Here is a 22,048-nt window from a genome sequence, read left to right as displayed (position 1 = left end):
TGAAAAACATTTTCCTTTTTCATTTTTAGACCAGCTTTAATGAATTTGTGCTTGGAAAATGTAAAACCTGAGGGAGGCTACTCTCCCCAACTCATTAGTTCTACCTTCCCTTTAACGTTTCAATAACAAATTGCATAACAGCATTCTTGGTACTGAACACCACAAGCATAGGAATAGAAATAAGATCCCAGATTTCTATTCAGCACTTCCCACAGAGCAATATGTAACATAATCTGCCAGATAAATCACTGAGGATTACATTCACTTAGCACACGCAGATCCACAGGATGACACATCCCAGCTACAATGAATTGTTTGTGCATGTGATACTGACAGTCTTAGAAAATGCAGTTATTCCATCCCCAATTTCCAGACATCCCAGAGGATGAATCCCACTAGTTTTTTGGGATCTCTGGAAAACCAAACAGATCCTCAAGCATTATTTTTTTTCACCTAGGGTCCTAAGAGAAGGAACAGAAAGGAAGGGGAACAGTTTGTGTCCTAGTAGCCAGGACACAAGAAAATCCTGCAGCTTCCTAACAAACATGTTCTAGTTTGCAAACTATAGCCCAAGAGTGCCTTCTCATAGATGCAGGAAAACTAGGAAAAGTATGCTCTCTTTAAAGTTCCAACCAACAAAAAATAATTCTTAACATTGAAGAAAAAATGAAACAGGAAAACAAAGTAACATAATTTGCTGTGGGTTTCAACAGAACTAGATTTCCAGAGAAGGAAAATGAGAGATGTACACTATTACAGTGTCTATGCTACACTTCCAAAAATTGACTGAAACTCATTGAGTCATTTTTCAGTACAACCAAGACAATTCCCAGATAAACAAATGACATGAAAAACCATTATTTCATCAGTTCAAAAGCCCGAAGCATGAATGAGATTTCTCAACTACTGGTAACAAGGCAGTCAGTCTTACCCTCCTTCTGTTAAGATTCTCTTAAGTATAACAAACATTATCACAGTATTGCAATTGTATAGCAGAGAATCTTAGCCTAACACTGGCAACCATCTGTGAGGATCAAAGATATATCTACTTGGAAAGAAAAATAAGTCATTTTTATTACATCACTTAGGAAGGCCATTGGACAAAAAAAAATCTTTAACCAAAACTGCTCAAACAATAAAATGAAAAAATCATAGGCAATTCTGTAATAAACTCACGCTGATTAACAGCAGGGAATGGAAAACAAGTCCCTCGCCTTTCTAGATTGAGACAAACAGGTAAACTGTTGCCAATTTGAACTGCTCCACATTAGCAGAGCACAAATCTTAATCTTCCTGTTACTACTTAACCAAAATTGAGGCTTCTAATCCATTCATGTCTGCTTTTTCAGCTGATACAACCAAGGTCTGTGCTTTCTGACCTACAAGTCTGGAATTCATTGACTGCAGATGGCACAGCCAAAGTTGCTGGGACAGACTCAGACCTACTGCCAGCTTTGGAAGCAAAGAATGAGTTTCCCCAAAGCAAAAGGATCTGTGATAACTAATTTTTATGTCAAGAATGATGACAAGCAGATCCTTTATGGTTTCCAGACTGCAAAGAGCCAAAGATGTAGACACTTTGATTCGGGTTTTTATCAAGGAGAAGCAAAACAAAGAAGAAGACAACACTAACAGGTAACTGTGACAAAGTTCCCTTGTCACAGAGTGGTAAGAGAGGCTGTCCTGCTACACAACCCTCCTCTGACACTGTCCCTATACCTTTACCTGCTTTCTCTGGAGTAAAAGACTAAAACAAACAAAACCCACAACACTCCAAAACAACCAAATAAACAAAAACACTACACAAAACCCCAAAATTTTTTAGTCTAATCTCCTTTCCAATTGATTTCAAATCACAATAAAAGACCAGATATTAGAGAAAATCAACAAAGACCTAAAGTATGATGCATTACAACTGTAAGTATTATTGCAATGGTCAAAAATGTAGGAAAATTAAGAGAAGTATTAGAAATGTATTTGCTGCCCAATAAGATGTTTACCTGAAACCAAATGATTAATGCTTCATCAAATAAATTATCAAACCATGTACTCAAGTGTAGTATGCTGTAGACAGCTGCCATACTGTCTACTCAGCTCTTTGAAAATGCATACTATGTATTTGAATATAGACTTCTAATGAGGAGCAAAGCTCAAAAAAAGAACCTTAAGTTCATTTTACATAACTCCTTTAAATCTGTTCTCTCCTAAACAATCAGTCCAACTGTGCTTCTACCTGGCTGCTTCTTTTACCATCTCCTTAGTATTAGCAATATATAGCTGGAAGAAAATCCCAATGAAACCTCAAAGGAAGGGGAAGCAACAAGCAAACGATTTGGAGCACAGAGAGAAGCTGGGCTATAATTTCAACAGTGCAAATGCAGAAGCAGGAGACGATGCAAACAGTAGCACTGATAAAGGAAGGGAGGGAGGACAGGCCCTGGTACAGATCCCTGCAGTCCTTGCTTGTCACTGGCTTCCAGGTAGAATACTGTGCTCTACCCACTAACCATGACTATGCAAGCACACAAACAGTATTTTACCTACCCAGCTCTCCACTGGACCAGAGCTGTTCATTGGATACAGGAGTATTCTGAGAGTATCAAAAGCCTTCTTGCAGTAAAGGTGTCATTTACTGCTCATCCCTTATCCACACATCCAGATATTAATCACAGATTTAGCCTTAGCAAGGCCATGCTTACTTTTCCTCATCTCATTAACACATTCAGAAATCATGCAAAACTTTCAGTATGGGTGAAAAACACAAATTTTATCACAAAACAGCTTAAAAGCATTTACTGATAACTCTTTCATGAAATACATAACATTTCTTAAATGTGATCACAAAAAGGCAACCAAGCGCCCACTGAAGCAGAAGACATGTACCTGTGAGCAGTCTGAGTGCTCTCAGTAAGATGACCCACAGCTTTGAGCACTCCAGCAATCTCAAGACATATTTTCAGATCTGCATTCTACATCATTATTTAGAAAATATTACTGTTTTCTTCTTGGGCAAATCTGCAGTTGCATCTGAATAATAGGGTAGACTGTATACCCTTAGTAGAGTTGCAGATGACACCAAACTGTGAGGAGCAGCTGATGGGCCAAAGGAGCTGTGCTACCATCTGGAGAGACCTGGAGAGGCTGACAGGAACCTCATGTAGTTCAAAAAAGGGAAGCATCAAATCCTGCCCTTGTGGAGGAACAACTCGAGGCACCCGTGCACACTGGGAGCTACACAGCTGGAAAGCAGCCTGGCAAGAAAGGGAGATGGATGTCCTGATGGACACTGCATTGACCACGAGCTGGAAATGTGCCCCTGCAGCAAAGAAGGCAAATGTTATCCTGGGCTGCATTCAGAGGAGTGCTGGCAGCCATACAAGGGATGTGATGCTGCCCCTCTCCTCAGCATTGGTGAGGCCACACCTGGAATGTTGCATCCAGTTCTGCACTCCTCAGTAAGAGAGACATGGACATACTGGAGAGTCCAACAGAGGGCCACAAAGGGGACTGGGATGAGGGGACCTCATCAGTGTATCTACATACCCAAAGGGAGAGTGCAAGCAAGACTGAGCCAGGCTCTTTACAGTGGTGCCTAGAGGCAGAGTTTCCATTGTTATGCTGATGCTGCACACTGAAATCCACAACAGGACAGATCTTTTCCCCAGTTGTACATATGGCAGAAACAGCTCATAAAGAACTAATGTGACCACAGCAGGGAAGCACATATGAAAGATCTTACAGAGAAATGTTAACACAAACATAAAATTTACTGACTCGACATACCAGGATTTTAATATTACAGTAGGTATCATTTTACACTATAAACGCCAAAAATCATTCTGAAATACTAATGTGGATTCTTCCTGCATAGCACCAAGAACAATGCTGTAGTGTAAAGATGGTGGTGCAGAGATAACGAAAAATGAAAACAAGCACAGGAATAATGCAAAGTAACATGGAAATTTTTTTAAATTGCAGTCAAAACCAAATGGTGTTGCTACAGGGCTAGGTAGAACATCCTAAGAAACAATGAAGGGACGATAATAAAACAGTTATGGCTTTTATATCCTACACAACATTGTTAGCATGTGACTGAGATGATCAACATAGAAATTTATAAGCTTCCTGCAAAGCCAAGAACAAAAGACAGATCCCCCATGTATAGAGTAGCATATGAAGAGTAGCAGAAAATTCCTCTCCAAAGAACTTGCAATTTAAATAGCTGCGAACGTGAAAAGAGAAATGAGGTATGACACACAGCAGGTTGCATCTCAATACCATTTGGGCTGCTTGATATAATTTTTAATAGAAGAGGGTTAAAGTAGACTAAAAGGACTAATATTCTATCAAGTAGTGACTAACTCTCCAATGCCTTTCAGTAAACTTACTCTTGTTATACAACACTGCTACAAACCCTCTTGTAATAATTTTATAACATCATTCTACATACCCTAAAACAGATAATTGCTGAGAAAACAACAGGTGATAATAATGGTCATGGATTGTGGGGTCAGTGAAGAAAATTGGTGCTTTATGTAGATGGATACTCCTGCTTAACTTAAAAGTATTTAAGAACACATTAATCAACTTCATTAAGAGATGGGCAAAGAAAAAGTCCTTCTGGAATTCCATAGCATAGATTTTTGATATCCTTAAGACAAATTGCTACATACAAACTAGACTGAATTAGTTAGGGATGTAAACAGATTCAGAATTCAAAAGTAAATTTAAAAATAAAACCCATCTGGCTCATTCTTATAACTTCAGATACACTACACTGATTTTATTGCATTCTTTTCCTCCACCTCTTCACATCTCATTTACTTTCTGGCACTTGAAGCTCTCCTTAGTAGTGACAATTAATAATTTTAATATACATTTGGTTCAAGAGTATGTTTACTTCTGAGGACTCCACATACAATCTGCTAACACTACTGAAACAAGTAGCATGAATGCTAAAAATACTTCTTTTAACCAAATGCCTCTAGATTTTCCAGTCATTGTGTTCTAGCAATAACTATGAGCAGATTCCTTAAATAGACATTTAAAGTATAATGGCAACTAAACTCAAGGAAAATATTAATTAATCCACTGGACTGGTAACTCATGACTCCTCAATACTTTGAACTGTATTTGCCTACTTGACCACAATTAAATGCATCTATTCAAATAATCCTTCTTTGTGTATAGTCTAAAACATAACACTTAATAGCAAAGGTTTCAGAAAACAGGAACTTTTGCAACAGCTTCCAACCTTCACCAGTGTGAATAAAACACCATGGATAGATCTATCCTTCCTTCAACCTCTATACCTTTTAGTTCCCTGTTTATGGGAGCAAAATTAGGTAGTCTCAGGAAATACAGATGAACAATACTGCACCAAAGAGATAATTTACACTAAAGAGATCCTTTTCAACCCAAAAATCTTCATGGACACATTTTAAGATACCCTTAAGTCCATGTGGCATCACCACATTCAGCTGACATTCCATGGAGAAAAGTCCTTTTCTGAGTTTTAATTAATTCTTATACATACTAATTAGTGCCTTCACAAATTAACTTGCTTCTTCATTTTTTCTATATTCATGTTCAAATCCAGCACTTATTTTAGGCCTTCAATATTTTAAGTCTATTAATAAATTAAAATTTGAGATTAGCTAGCCCTCCTCTTGACTTTCAGAAACTACATGCATATTGCTTATCAATATTCTCAGGTTTTGAAAATTTCATCTGTTCCTCAAATTCCTGGAATAATCAGGCTGTAATAGTACATATTCTTTTCACTATAACACTTTTTTGAAAAAAACAAAATCCAAGCTTTTAAGTCTGAGTGTTTTTTGAAGTTCCTCCAAGATAACCTTTAAGGAAAGACTGCAGTCTTCTACAACCAACGAGGCAGGGAATACACCCACATTCCCTAAGATGAAAGTCCTAAAATCTTAGAGGGATCTACCCTAGGACTATGAAGGTACCTAAACCCCTGAAATACTAAGAGCATCTAGCTAGCCTTATTTATCTCCCTTCACAACCAGCACCATTCTCTCTGGTCAGTACCCTTGCTCTTCCAGATGTTCTGATTCTCAAGTAGAGTCACATCAAAAAGGCAGACAGTGAAGTCAAGTTATAAAACAAGAGGATGAATTGTGCCTCAGCTGTTCTTTTATTCTAGAAAAACAGATGGGATCCTGGGCAATTCTTAACGGCATGGACAATCCAGTGATTTGTAAGATCCATCAATCCTCTATTAATCCAAGTATTGTACTATACTTTTTGTGAAGAACACCAGATAGAGAACTTCCCCAGCTATTCTGGAGGATCTAAGAACAGGCCAGCTAATTCACTGCCATACTTACACCCCAACACACACACAAAAACACTGCCTTGGAACAAATCTTGGCAGTATTCATCCAGAAGCAAAACACTATCCTGCCAGATATAGCCCACAAAACAAGTCTCCTCAGAATAATTTTACTGCAGCTAACTATAGGTTTGGAGAACTTGTCAGAAGCCAACAAGTGTTCGTAAAAGAAAAGAGAAAAAATAGCATCAGGTCACCAATAAAATAAGTAAAACAGACTGAAGACAACGATACTTTCATTTCCCCCCACTGAATTGATCAGTAGCTTTTAATTCAAATAACCATGTAGCTTTTAATTCAAATAACCATGTAGGACAAACAATAGTTAGAGTGTCCCAGCAAAAAAGCTGTTTGGATCCAAAGAGAAAGATTAAAATAAAAGTGATGTTTCTTAACTTTGTAGATGAAGAGTAAGACTGTAAGAATATAAGAACGTGATGGCAGAACAGAGAGAAGAAAAACATGAATTCTGGAAAATGAAAAGTGCAGGAATGTCGATGAAGAACAGCAAGAAAAAAGAAAAGGCCATAGCAAGAGAGATGCCAAGTTCTGGAAAGAAAATAGCTGGATAGAGAAAGGAACTGAGAAAGTACTGGCAATACCACTTGTGGCATACCCCTTGTTTTTCAGTCTGGCTCATACTGGGAATTGTAGCATGACCAGGACAGCAGCGAGACATTGTTTCACCAAACTTCCCAAAGAAGCAGGAGCTTCAACATCTCTGCATCCAGCCTCTGCTTCATTCTTATTTCCTAAATTACTTTCAATTCTGATAGCATAAATTCATGAAGTTCATCACAGACATTTGAATTCATTTCACTGCAGATGATGAGCCCACTTAGGCTTTATTGGACTTAGTATCTGAATAACTAACATGGACCACATGGGAAAGCACGAGACAATATAAGGGAAAGAGCTGAGCAAAATAATCATTAAAGAATTTAATAAAAATATGAAGCAGACCAGGATGATCAAGTAGAGGTCTGAAAATGAGAGCTGAGCCACCTCTGCCCCTTTCAAAAACAAGGTGAAGTGATAGACATAACTATTTCAAAAACAGATTGATACTGTGCCAAGTATCTTTCAAACCTATGCTTTAAAAATTACTGTATCTCTTGTTTATGTTCTTCTCAATATATTTTTTCTGTATTACTTCCCATTTATTTTTCTAAAGCAACAACCAATTCACCCCCTCCTTTCATTCTTTCAGCATCATATTTTGTCCTATTCTCTCTTCTATCTTTTGTGCTCTCTTCATTCAAACTTTCTCAGCACTCCTCAGGTCATTTCTTCTACTGTCTCCTTTTTTTTTCTATCAGTTACACTCTCTCTCTATCTGACCTACTTCAACTTACAGAAGAAGGAATAGTCATTTTCAAGATATATACTAATTTTCAGCCTGTCAGCCAAGAAAAATGAGGTTCCTGCAACCTGATCTCATTTTTTCTGTCCATTTGTCAGTGTCCTGATAGAAATTTTGCAGCCAAATGCAAGTCTTAAAAATATTAAGTTCCTGAAATCTTAGTAAAAATCAGTCTGTATGAGGAAGATTAGTACCCCTACTAACTTCATAAACTCATGAAAGCCAAGCTGCATTTAATACTGTCTCTCTCACAGCTCTTTATTGGTAAGTACCAATGAATTGTTCCTATCTCTTTTTGTCTAGCCATCCATTTTAGAAAGGAGCTGAGCATCTTAATGTAGGTAAATGGTAGAATGGTGGAAGGCAGGAAATATGGGACATAAATTCATAGAAAAACAGGTTTCAGTCCTCATGTAGTAATTATTTTTCATTCTTTATCATAATGTTTTTATCAAAAGTAAAGAAATAAATTAATTTCTGTGTCTTCACAGAAATGTTTTGCATAGGAAGGGAAAAGATGGTAAAGCCAAATGCAAAACACATGGAACACAAATCTGAGAGCTCTCTAGGGTTTTTTTCAGGCTTCTGTTTCATGAAACAGTCCTACTATGGCACTAGAATTTCTAAATCACCAACACAGAGTTGATGATTTAGAAACTCAGTAATTTACCTATAATTTCTTCATTTAAATTTTCATGAAAATACCATGAAACAAGAGCTGTTTTCTATTTAAGTAAGAACTCTGCTGCTTTTATGACAAATAATTTGACCTTTTTGATGTCTTTCACTTAAGCCACTAACTTGGATATAACTTCTTTTTCCCCAGAAGAGGGACTACAGCTGCAGTGCTTGGGATAAAGGTAAAACAGTATTTCTCAGTATCAACTGAATAATATCATATGATGACTCAAGTCTATGTAATTTTGCAGGTTTTATTATTCCCATTTTCTGGACCAATTGTATGTAACAAAAAGTCTGACATTGTATCATATTAAAAAAATTAATATTCAGCAATCTTTTCTTTAATAGATAGGCTTGAATTTTAGAAACTATGATTCTATTTTCTGGCAAATGCCACTATTATAATCTTCCAGCATGTTCCACATGTCTTCCATACCCAAGATAAAACTAATAAAAAGATTAGACTACACTAAAATAAGAACCTCTTCTAATGCTCAAAAACATTACTGAGGTGAATCATATGCTGCTTACTGCTACTTGTATTCAACCAAAGTCATCCTCCAATTATTCATTTCCATAATGTTTAATGGTCTTTTGGCTGCTGAGAGCAACAGTAAGTCAATGGCATTTGATTGGCACAGGACAAAGAAACATTAGCACACAAAAACTGTCACAAAATATATGCATTTACCACTGATCTCCGTGGAAGTCTCTTTAGCAACACACACCGACTCAAGCTTCATATTTGAGGCAGGTATTTCTTGACACACAACTGAGCTTCATTTAATTGCTATATCGAACCTTTTAACATGCCAGCCCAAGAATCACTAATTATAGTAATTTTAAAATGGAGACAAAAGAAATTCTATCTATAGACCAAGAAATACATTTTATTTTTAGATAGTCTCTCCTGGTGAGCTGAAAAAAATGTGAAAGTAATCTGGGAAAAACAGCTAGGTATAAATTTTTTTCATTGATCACTGATCACCATAGCATTACAATGAGTCAGCAGCAGGAGAAAATTATCAGAAATAAGAGTTTGCAAATATTCCTTATCAATTTGGTGTATACTCCTAAAAGAATTAGCTATTTGGCTTCTTCTGTTCAACAAGGTGCACAGGCATTTGCATTTTTCACTTAGATCAGCAGCTTAAAAGACATCAAACCCTTTAAATGTCTATCAACTAAAAGACAGCAGTCATCTTTGTACGTGACAGAAAAAATAATCAAGCCTGTAATTCATTCACTGCAGACTTCTGACTATTGCTGAATAAGAGCCTTTGTTCCCTCCTATCTGCTTATTTCATACTCCTTGCATATCTGAGGCAGTCTTTCCTCTAAGCAGTTTGAAATGTCATAGTCTTAAACTACGTGTCACACAAATATTTTTCTCCCAAATCACTAAGGCAGTTTTTATGTTCAGTGGCAGAAGGGATACAGACAGAAAAACCATGAAGTTGCTGTAAGAACCATACAAGGCACAAATGAGACCTTCTTGTCTCAAAGCTTTAATTTCCAAATGCAATACTATTGAATAACACTCATTCCCAGTCCAGAATTTACGCTGCATCGCTGTAATCACCAAAATGACTGCAGAGATCTCCTCATTTACATCCTCTACATATGCAGGGCCAGAGAGAGAAGGCATTAAACACAGATCTATGGAAATACCAAGGAGCTTTGTACATCTCAGAGCATGACAATGAAAGAAGCATAACCAAGCTTGTCAACAGAGCAAAACTATATTCGACCAGAATGTCAATTCATTTTTGGAAAGCAGTAATTAGCAGAGCTGTAGTTCTGTTAAAGATCTCTAAAAACCTTGGTTTGCTAGGGGAAGGGCCAGAGGGAAGACCAATTACCCAGCACTGTAGGTAGAAAACAACATGTGGTTGTTTCCTAGTTTTCTCCATTTTTCTTAATCTGAGCAACATTTGCTTACAGAAAAGCACTTGCTGCACACCACTTCTCACAGAAGCTCAGCAGCTTACTGACCCATAAAAACTTCTGTGTTCTCTGATATTCTTTAGAGGTCTGTTTGCAAAAAGCTTTTCAGAAGCAAATTTATCACAGTTTCTAGAGTTTTCAGGTAAAATTTTCCTGAGTGGAATGTAGTCATTTTAAAGAAAGACTTGCTTAGTCTTTGTAGTCACTTCTTTTCCTTAAAGGCGAATTGGTTAAGCAAAAGTTTAACAGTTAGCATGCTAAATTCAGAAAATTGGAAAAGGGGGCTAAGGGTCTGTATTGTAGCGCCTTGAAGAAAATGAGACAAAAGACCTAAAACTTTAAAAGTTACTGAAGGACCTAAATAATTAATGAATTTTTCTCAGGGAACACTGGAAAAATGAAAGATTAATACAAAATTTATAAAAGTCAAGACCACTGCATTAAAAAAATTGAGTAATTTCACAAATATCTTAAAGGATCTGTAAGGTATTTGACTAATGCAAATCACAATTTCTCCCTTTATACTTCCACATTTCTAATGATGTTTACTTATGAAACCACTGAGCCTCTAAATTATGTAATTTTAGATTGTTCAGAGTTTCTTATTTATTTAAAGATCAGCATTTCTATAGCGCCAAAAAATATTTTACTTCTTTAGAACACAGATGGTGAAAGCTCAAAACTTCATCACATCAGCAATTTCCTCTGTACTTTGCTGAATCATCAGCTGCTCAATTGTGTCAGTTCTGATATTACTTTAAGTGATAATGAAATAAATACTAAGTTAATACAGGAGAGAGGGGGAATGTGAGTCTTCTACACACCTTTGACTTTTTCCCAATATTGAGAAAAAAAAAAGGTATTTTGTTATAGTGTGGTACAGGTCAGAAAATTAACACTGATGACTTGAGCAAAAGACGTTACAATTATACTAAATATTTCAGAACTACTGAAGACAGAGAAAAAAATACATAGCTAAACTTATCTTTTCTATTAAGCACATCTCAGTGTGTTACTAAGTCATTTCTGAAACAAGAAAGGGTTCATATATTAGCTCTTCAATTACCCCAAGTAATTGCCTTAGAAAATCTCTAGATTTTGAAACACTTCAGTATTGCATCTACGCAATTAGATATAACAGCCAAGATCTTTCAGGTTTAATTTCAACATAGATACATCAATCCTGATGATACTTAGATATCAATCAAGATGATACTTTAAATCTAGACACATACGTACCCAGTAACATATACATTAACTACTTCAAAAATATTTTGATTGTCCAGTAGAAAGGACAATTTACAAGCAACTATGTAGACAGATTACTCTGAAAGATTTATTTTCTTTCACTGGAAAATAAAATTCTATTACCACAAACTGCTGACAGTGTTTTAAGATCTAAATATCACATCTTCCCCTAGCCAATCTATTATTTAAAACATCAATGAGCTCTTAGCCAAAAAAATGACAGTATCAAGACAGTTCTTTAATGTCAGCAAAACATCAGAGCTGGTAATCAGAAATTAATTGTTTCCATGGGCTTGTAAAAGTGCAACAATTGTTCCCATCATATTGCAAATAGTTCCATATTAACACATGAAAAACTAGGTCCCACTGCTGAGTTTAATAACACAAATTTATTTTTTTCTCCTCAACACCATTTTCCCTGTAAGAAAAAGCAGATAGGAAACACACATCTTCTAAATTTAATTTAAAATTTGAAATTTTTAAGAGAAATGTTTTAGAACTTTGAACAAGTTTTAATAAATCAACTTTTCCCATTAATACTAAAGTAACGTACCAGTTTAATGGCAAATGAAAAATAGATGCCACTTGCTCTTTAAACTCAAAACTGATTCCCCTTTTGCAGCAAAGCCATGTATGTCCTTCTTCCTTAAGAAATCTGTAACTTTCCAAACACAGCACTGTTGTAAATTTCAAAGTCTAGGTAGCATGTCAGTAAATGCACAAGTGCCAGATGTGAAAATATAGTATAGATTAGTACTTATTGGTAATGTGTTGACCACATGCCAAAAGAGTGATTTTACAGTTTTGTCATTTGCAGATCAAGGAACTTATTAAGACTGGCAATATGGGGGTATTCACCTGGACAGAGAAATCAGAATGCTCATTTATAGCACAAGCATTATACAGTAACCAAGTGGTATTAAATTACCACATCCTCTTTTCTCATCTGGAAAGTTTGATTAGAATTCTCTGTAAACTTTTGCAAGTCTTAAGCTACAAGACACAAACCAAAGCACAGTTCCAACTTACAGCACACTTCACTGCTGATCCAAGTAATGCAACTACAGTTTAAACAGAATACTGCTTAAGCAAGTTAATAAATACCTCACATTTGAATCGAATGGAAAAAACAAATTAATTGCATAATCTCAAACTTATATCATAGTAATCATTCATTATGCTGACAGCTTCCTCAGTAGGCTGAATGAGCAATTCCCCTCACACCACACTATTTGAAAAAATACTGACAATTATTCTTATGTTAAATGTGGTTATTTTAAATTGCTTCAGATTAAGAACTTCCAGTACTTCATTAATTTAACTTCTGACTGCTTTTCTTATATGTTCTTCTTCATATTCTCTCATTAATGAGATGAAAAATCAGTCTGAATTAGCTCCCCCTAAAGACTTTTTATAATTTTATTAATAAAATCTTTCTCATTTTAAATTAAATAAATTGGCAAAATAACTATATAAAACCAGCTCACAAGCTACTAGGTTGATTAATGGCAAAAGCATTTGCAAAATAATCACACGAGTAGAAAAGTAGGTAAGAAGGTAAGAGCAGTGTCAAGACAGTACAGGAAATTTATTTTGTACTAATATTCACAAAAAGCAGAGAATACCCAATTTCCCAGCAATCTGGCGCTGTAGTGAGACTCATTATGCAGTAAGTAAAATCACACCACTTCCAGAACTACAGAGATGGTGGTACTTCTTAGTCAAGTCACAGGCAGAAGAATAGGACATGAATCAAGCATATGACAACATTCTAGCACTGCCAATGGAATCTCCTGCTTTTTCCCAGATGTCACTGGTCCATCCTGCATTTCCAACCAATTTTTAAGGCCTGATTTTTTCCATTCTTCTCAAAGTAACAATGAGGTACGCATGCCACAGTTCAAAGCACTTCCTTTCATTTGGCTCCTCATTTTAGCTAGTTTGAACTTCAAGTAGAAAGGCTAGAAATTATTGTAACACATCTCTGTGTACCAAAAGGGTACCCAAAGAAGAGAGCAACAAGAGCAGTAGTAAATGTTGCAACAGTCATTCCTCCTCCTCTTTGTGTCTGGAAAAGACAACCTCTCTAATCAGATACTTCTTTTCCCTTTTTTTCCCTTTTTGCCTAGAAGAATCAAGTTAAATAATAGCAAAGCTTTTTGTCTTTTTAAGCACAGAAAACAGAATATGCTCAGATGCCAGGAAAAAACAGGCACAAAGATCTCCAGAGATCTTAAAGGGCTGATATTAAAGGTAAAATAGATAAGCATCTTCCAAGAGATGAAGCCACATGGTGTCACAGCACCACTAATCACTTGCTATATCCAGCATACAAACACAAAAAATCTAAATGTAATTTAGCTGGGAGCAAAATTTCAAGCACAAGAGACTAAGAGTAAAAGTTAAGATCTGTCCCTTGAAGTTCTGTCATGTGTTATCTGAATACTCTGCACAACAGGTAGCTCCTCAGTTCTGTAGGGTTAGTTCTATATAATAATTGAACAGAAATCACAGATAAGGGGGAAAAGTTGCTAAAGTACACTGCTAAAATGTAGTACCACAGAAAAATATAATTAATTATTTTGTTTTATAATTTCCTTTTATGTTAAAGTCCTCAAGAACTTTGAAACATACAAAGTTTAGGATTCTCAAAACTGCACATCAAATGAAACTATTTCTGCAGTAACAGCTTTACATATCAAAAGCATATTTTGCAAACAAAAAAGCTAAGAAAACAAAATTAGTCTAATTTGTTTCTGGAGAGAAAAAAATGCCAACCTGTTTTTTTTCCATGTTAAACCACTATATAACCATATAATGCAGTAATTAAATACATGCATTGCATTCTAGGACATTTTTTGTGACATTAGAAAACAGCAATTTTTTGGTTTTCTATATCCACGTGCAAAAGTAAAATGTCCACGAAGCCCAAGCAAATTCTGTCCTATTCTATCATATTATTAAGTGAAATATCATAAATTTCAGTATAGTGCAAATTACATACATAGAAAAAGTAAGCAAATTGAAAGGTTTTCAGATTAGTTCAACCTCCATATGATAAAAATAGCAGTAAAGGACTCATTAACATATAACCAGAATTTCAAATATTTCAATATGGTAAAGTTCTTAATGTATCTCAGAGCTATCAAAAATTTTATAACAAGAAGATATAATACATACAACATGAAAGTAACTGTTCTATCATAAGGAGTCAATAAGGTAATCAGATATTCAGGATTTCATGCACTAGTTCAGCCCACCAGACTGCAAGGAGCAGAGTCAAACAGTCTAAAAGAATTTCAAGTGACTTGGGAGATTTTAGGAGTACTCCATAATAGCTTGACAGAAAAAGTTATTCTAGAATAGACTGAGCTTATTTCGAAGAAACCCAATCACAAATTGATTGTGCTGAACACTGTTGTGTGGCAGACAAAAAATGAAAGCAATCTTCAAGTACAGACTCTTCAACACAAAACAAAGATGAGAGGGATAGGAAATTATTTGTCCAGTTCCACATTAGTAGTTTCAGAGGAGGTTGCAGTGTAACAAAAACTAAGTGCAATAGTAGGTATAGCTCTAAGACTTTTGGAAAATACCCGAGTATATATATCTTAAAGAAAAACAAAGCCTTCCTATAAAAAAAATTCCAACAATATTTACCTTTGGAAATGTCTGTAGTCTATGCTTTTATTACAAGCATTTCAGATTGCCTTCACTGTGGACATAAATATACTTACAAGAGGCTAAATACGATGCACCGTGCTATAAATAAATGCATATTGTTAGACAATAATTCAGTAAAAAGTAGATTAAATCTTGGCATGATGAATTTCAACATTATCTTTAGAAGTACAAAATTATTGTAGAAATACTTACAACTACATTCTCATGGGGTAAAGGTTAATAAAGCACAAATAGAAAGAATCTACAACATGTCAATCTTAAAAAACGTAGTTTAAAAGAGCAGCTGGCTCAGCTAAGTGATAATGGCAGGATAAATAGCTACAGACATTTAAAGAGAGGCAATGCTGTAGGGGAGCAATAATTATATCTATGGAAGAATGATTCATATATGATTACCATCATGGAACGTCATCCCAACTTCCATTAGAATTCAATCAGCACCACTTGCAAGGAAAAAAAATAAATGCACATACTGGAGCCATAAAATAGTTTCTAACCATAGACTATGTACCACTACCCATTTATTTGCATAAGTGCCTTTAAATCTGAAGGGTTTAATACATAATGTGAGCAAAAGGGAAAAGGTTTGATGAAGAACTGATGGACAGTATCATCAGCACCATACTTTATGTTAACAGAAACTACACACAAATACCTTTTCTCTACCTATGGTTTTTTCTAATCAGATTCTTTCTCAAGTATCACTTGTCAATACATAGGCAAAAAGACTGAGAACTATTATTATATTGGGAGGGAGAAAGGAGAAAACAGAATTATATATAGACAAACACCTTGGCACTGAGGTACTTCCCTGAAAAAACAACATGCATAGGAACAAAAAAAAGGTTTCAAAGTTTTCTTAAAATACAAAAGAACAAAGATATCAATAACTAGTTTCTAAAATGATTATGTATATATTCTCATAACTTTAAAATGTCTGCCTCCATCAATAACTAGTTTCTAAAATGGTTATGTATATATTCTCATAACTTTAAAATGTCTGCCTCCAATAATGGCTCCACTGTTCTGCTTCTGGAAGCCAAGCAACAATCCACAGCACGCTCTAGCAACTTGAAACTACAAGACCAAAAGACACAAGTTTCTTATGGAAACAGTGACAAAATTAACTGTCATCATGCAAGCAGTACAACTTTAATCATATTTTATAGGTACAAGATCCATTTAATAAGAAATCCAAGGAGCAACATGTAAAATGGCAAAAGATCAAGAACAGATAGCCAAGAAACATAAATCTGATCCCAGGATACCTGTGCTACAATTGTACAGTTCAATGCCTGGTGAGTGTAGTTAATGCATAAAAAACCCACATCAGTGTTGCTGATCTTGATTTTCCTTTTATTCACAGTCCAAATAGATGAAGTAAACTTAAAGGAATGGAACAAGCTAGTAGACCTATAGGTCTGCTAGGACATGCTGCCTATTAAGCATAGGACATGAAAGATGTACTACTGAAAATTATTCACTGATGACATCTGACAATAATGGCACTTATGCATAAAGATAATGCTTCAATACATGCTGGAAACAAAGGCTCCTGTCAAGAGCCTCGATGGAAAACAGGCACTGAGTTTGCCCAATCTGTATTACCCACTGGTTCCCTCTGTGGAACTCCGTATTTCTTTTGCTCAGATTTGCTCTTTCCAATGAGTAGCAGATGTGTTTGCAGCCTGACAAGTATTTTTGCTGACCTCCATGAGGGGTCTGCAGAATCCTTCCTGAAGAGGAGCAAAGTAACACAGAGTGCCCAGAACTACATACATGCCTTCTTCACTTGACTGTAGCATAGTGCCCTAAAGCAAATTCTGAATTACTATTCTCAACATTTCTTTGCATGAAGGTAATAACCATACAGAGACAGTTAAGATGACTAATTAGGTATCACTCTGCATGGCAAATATTTGCCTTCTAAATAATTCAAAAGTATAAAAATGTGCATTTGCAAATTTTCACTTGCAGTTAAAATGGCAGATTGATACTAATTGGTTCAACATTTAAATTAACATTCTTGCCTCAATTCAGGGTGAAAAAATACACTAACTTGCTCAATCCTTTAAGAGTACTTAATCCTAAGCTAGATTTCCTACTTCCAGCAACACATATTTTTCAGTATAAAAGCCACTACAACTACAGAATATTACCCTGAATGTGACCAATGAAGCACTGGGAAGTGTGCCATGGGCTTTTTAATCAATACCACATCACCCAGCAGTTCATACATAGGAAAGTCCACACAGCCTAATCTATTCAAAGTATCCAAGCAAATCTGTTAAGTATAGTAAAGGAAATAAAACTTCTGTTTTAAAACTTCATTTCTGAAAGGGAGAAAAAGTAGTTTTAAACAGTTCTGTGGCTTATAAATAACCAGTTTTAGAGATATTTCATATATCACTCATGTTTCAGTTTTCTGAGCAGTGTCCTTCATGGCAGCTTAGTCTTTCAATAGTAACACAGCAAATCAATCAAGTAGTGGAAAAGTGGTATCTGACTGGATTAGGTACTGACATCTTTGCTGTGGCTGCACTAAATGCAGATGTCTGCATGCACTTGCAACAACTGGGGAGTCAGCAGGGCATTCAAGGCAGAGGCTTCTTTATCAGCAGGGTATGTTGAGAAACACAATAATTTCGTTCATTCATGTTTACAGGTGAAGGTATAAAGGAAAAAAAATCAGTCCTGATGCCAGCCCACTCACACATGAATAAAACACACAGATATAGGATGCTGATGTTAGAATAAGCACAGGGAAAGCATTCTCTCCCTCAAAAAAAAAAAAAAAAAAAACAATGCTATGGACAGCTTGCTCATCTCTGAGTTATAACTGCTGTACCACTTATACTCCAGTCCTAGTGAATAAAACAAAAGCTTTAGTCAGAAATCAGTGAAGATTGTCAAAGTAAACAAGAGGCCTAACAAATTTCTCACTGACCACAATGACATTGTGCTTTGAAAATGTATACATGGACAAGATGCTCAGTAATCTAAAGACAGCCTTTGCTGTTACACTTCCTAAGGAAGCAGCTAAGGCAGCATATACTCTTTAAACAAGCTTGTGTCACTTTTCTGAAACATAACAACAAAACTTTTTAAGCTGATTTATACAGCTACATACTGGGAGTTGATGTTGGGTTTACTTTCAATCCTGCAAGGAAAAAGCACATGTTTGCTTTTGCTTCATGTCTCGTTCAGAAGCAGTATACTGGGAGTCTGTGCATGTACAATCTGTACTATCTACCCCATTTTTCTTGTGAAAGACCTTAGAAAGATTACAGATCAGCATGCATTTTAATGTATGGAAACGTATATAAAACACAGATTCTTTGCTTTTATCCTAGTAAAAATGTCAGATATGTTTTTTTAAACTACTTATGTCCTTTATGTCAGCAGCAGGTGTCATTTCTCAGCTACAAAATTAGAGTTCAATTTTTCTCACCTAACTTTACTCTAGGAAAATTACAGTTTCCCTTTTTTTTTTTTTTTAAAGACCAAACTTTTAAACCATGACATTTCTAGAGGCCCATTTATCTCAAGAAAAAATGAGACTGCTTATGCAGTTGTGGAAATATCCTTTCTCTAGAATAGTTCTATGAGCTCCTGTAACTAAGTCAACCTTAATTTCTCCTTCTTAGACATCTGAAGCTCAACAAAAGAAAAATCTAGCCCCTGTGTGCATGTTGACCCATTCCAGGAATTGTAACAATAAAAGTTTCAATTACTGGTGGGATCCATTCAAAGACCATGGTAGTCTGCTCCAAGCAGGTGCAACCTCATCTCCCCATGCAGATGACAAATGCTAACCTATTTCAAAACTGAGAAGAATCTCAAAATCTTAAAAATGCAAAGAAAATATCAGTAAAATTAAGCAGCAATTTTTATTTATGCTCACTGTATTCACTCTTTAGGTTTCATTATTTATTTATGTTTCTCTCAGAGGTATTTATTCACAAACATGCTCATAGGAGCAATGCAAAGTCAAAGCAGACACTTCACTTGACTAGAAGAGGCCTCTGCTGGTAGTTGTGAAGCACAGCTCCTCATAGTTCTAGAAAATATGAATTTTCATGACATAATTTTCTGTATAAAAAAAGGTACAGAAAGCAGACCAAGGAGTTAGATTTCCAGTGAAAATTTACATATTAGTGCTCATCTCCAAAGCACTAACAATTTCAGCCCATCTCTCCTCATGGCTACACCACAGCTGTCAAATTAAAGTTGCATGTATTTCCAGCTAAGACTAAAATGACAGCCTTTACTGATCACAAAGGACACCACTCCCAGCAGTGAAACTGAGGGATGTGTTTTTACAGCAAAACCCAAAGTCCTGGTCTCTACCACCATGCAGACTCCCATCAGCCATGGACCATGCATTCCAGCACCAGCAGAAGAGTAATAAGGTTACAGCATATTATGTGCAACATCATCTGCATCCAACAGGACACAGAGACAATGGATGCATTTCAAACACACACGTGACAAGGAAAAACAAAAAGCTGGCATGATGTTTATGAGTGCTGACACAAGTAAAAGTCACAGGCAAATAGTCAGACCTGTAGCAGCTGATAATTTGCTTATGAGTTGGACTGGAGTAAAAGTAATTCCATTATCATTTAAGAGCCCACAGAGAGAACATAAGCAGACCAATGGACAGCTGAGGACTTTCTCTGGAATGGCCAACTTTTGTACTGATCTTTTGGACCTTGACACTGGCATCTCAGGAAGGGAATAACAAGTCACATTACCCAAACTGACGCTGTAAGCCACTGTCAACTGCAACAGCGGCCACAAGCAGTTCCTCTTCGGATGAGACTAGAGCAAGCAGCTAGAGCTGTAGTTCCATCCATCTGTTTACACTAGCAATTACCTTAAAAGCTGTCCAAGATGCAAATTAAATTTAAAAAGTTTCAGTGTTACATAATACAACCAACTAATGCACAAATGCAAACCACTAATTATTTTCAGCTGAGCAAAACAGACAATATCTAAAGAAGACGAGAATTTAACATTTCTCCCATCAGACCAGCCAGCATACAGCCAAACTAACATAACAGCAGTGCTAACTAAAAACATTTACTGTTTTGTATTTATTATAATAAACAGCTGAACTGCCTAGCCAACAGGCACTATACTTTTTTTGAAATTATTCTCTTAATTCTTAATAATAAACTTACTAAAAGATTTAAAGCAACAGGTTCATGTATTCCATCTTTTAGAGAGATGGAGAACCTCTCCTACAAGGAAATACTACTAAGAATTGGGATTGTTCAGCCTGGAAAAGAGAAGGTTTTGGGGTGACCTAATTGCAGCCTTCCTGTACCTGAAAGGAGCCTTCAATAAAGATAGAGAGACTTTCTACAAGAGCATGTAGTGACAGAACAAGGGGGAAGCGCTTCAAACTGAGAGAAGGGTTATTAGATATAAGATATTAGAAAAAATATATTAGATATTAGGAAAAATAATAAAAAAAACAACATTCATTGCAAGGGCAGTGAGGCACTGAACAAACTGCCCAGAGAAGTTGTGGATCCCCCAGCCCTGAAAGTGTTCAAGGACAGCCTGGATGGGATTCTGAGCAACCTGATCTAATAGAAGATGTCCCTGTCTATGGCAGGAGAATTGAAACTACATGATCTTTAAAGTCCTTTTGGACCCAAACCACTCTATAATAATTTTATTAATCAAAATATGTTCAGGACAGAACATGAGCTAAAAATCTTCATGGAATATCCAAATTTAAAGAAGATATTTGCAAAATATTGTACAACTAAAGCTCTGCACTTCCAGGGCACAGCTACATTTTTTCCTCATGGCATTTCAGTGCAGGTCCAACACAACAAAACACACTTAACTGCTCTTTCAAAGAGATACTTTATTTTCAAAGAATGACAGCTCAATCTTCAAAGAAGGAAAAAGATTTACCTAAAAAAAAATATTTTAGTTGTCCAGAAGAGATTGTATAGGATTTATTATGTCCAAAATTTCACTTCATACTGATGACAGTAACTCAACACATTTCATTGTTTACGGCTAGAAAGTACATCCAAGTGACAAGAAATACACTTCAAACAAAAAGATCAAATTTATATGAGGCAACTCATAGCCACACATATAAGTACACAATTTGTAACACATCCACAACCAGACAGCAGATCGCTGCCAATAGCAAATGCACAACATGGATCTTTCCTCCCATAATCTATTCCATCCCATCCCACTGGCAGTCCCTCAGATAAATAAAACTGAGGAGAAATACAAGCTTTGCCATAGAGTAGCAGACCAATGGCCCATCTTTCCCTTTATTGTACTTAATGTTTTTATATGTTACCTGAGCAGAAGCAAGGCCCTTACTAGGCAAACACAGAATGACAAAAGACTTGTCTACACAATTAAGATATTCCAAGTATATAGAGTCCAGTATGTGCCTGATCTGCCCTATTTAAACATCTGTACAATCTGAGTTAGCTGTACACGACACCATATTGCCTTAAATTAGAAACTGCAGGCAGATGAAGTATTTGATGAAATCACACACCTTTTTTCAAGCCCATGGCTGTTCTCATCCCTGTGGTTAACTCAGTACACTACAGTTACTAGGCCTGAGTTAAGAAAGCTGCAGACATCTCTCAATCTTCTGAGTAATTTGTTCAGGAGCATAAAATGAGGGAGTAAACCCAGGCTGAATTAGGACCCAAGGAGTTGTTAGCCATGGTCCTGCAGGACTGTAGATTTGCCAGATTAAGGAAACTCTCAGC

The 22,048-nt window shown here is 36.1% G+C and overlaps 1 protein-coding gene across 2 annotated transcripts in view; it reads right to left on the bottom strand.

Moving 5' to 3' along the window:
- The window catches only part of BCKDHB (branched chain keto acid dehydrogenase E1 subunit beta), a 110,514-nt gene that overhangs the window by 51,946 nt on the left and 36,520 nt on the right, over positions 1-22,048 (bottom strand). The gene's annotated exons all lie outside the window — the stretch shown is intronic.

This window comes from Anomalospiza imberbis, chromosome 3, assembly GCF_031753505.1.
Source record: "Anomalospiza imberbis isolate Cuckoo-Finch-1a 21T00152 chromosome 3, ASM3175350v1, whole genome shotgun sequence".
Classification (NCBI taxonomy): Eukaryota; Metazoa; Chordata; class Aves; order Passeriformes; family Viduidae; genus Anomalospiza; species Anomalospiza imberbis.
Note: the sequence above shows the minus strand (reverse complement) of the source record. Positions and strands in the feature narration are given on the sequence as shown.